Source organism: Sinocyclocheilus grahami, unplaced genomic scaffold (assembly GCF_001515645.1).
Source record: "Sinocyclocheilus grahami isolate Dianchi unplaced genomic scaffold, SAMN03320097.WGS_v1.1 scaffold10776.1, whole genome shotgun sequence".
NCBI classification, from domain to species: domain Eukaryota; kingdom Metazoa; phylum Chordata; class Actinopteri; order Cypriniformes; family Cyprinidae; genus Sinocyclocheilus; species Sinocyclocheilus grahami.
This window is the reverse complement of record NW_015513437.1, coordinates 1-355: the sequence shown is the minus strand read 5'-3', so window position 1 is coordinate 355 and position 355 is coordinate 1.

Below are 355 nucleotides of genomic sequence, written 5' to 3'. Positions count from 1 at the left end.
CCTCTGCACAGAGATCTGTTGTTGTGTGTTTGTTTTGTCTCATCAACCTCCTCCATGTTTTATTCGTTCCTAGCTATCCCCCTGCCAAATACAGTCACAATATGTGCCAAAAAACAAGGCTGGCAGGGTGTGCGACTTGCTGTTTGACAGCAAAGCAGCGAGTGAGAGTCTATCGGTACAACCGACACTAATTAGCAAAAGAACAAGCTTGAAAAAAAAATGAAAAAAAGTACTCAGCCACTCCGTAGTAGTGTAAATAGTGTATAAGGCATTATTAAATATCAGTGTAGTATTTTTATTGTGAAATAACCGAAGATTCTGGTGAAGAAACGCTGTTGTCTTACAGGGTCAGGGT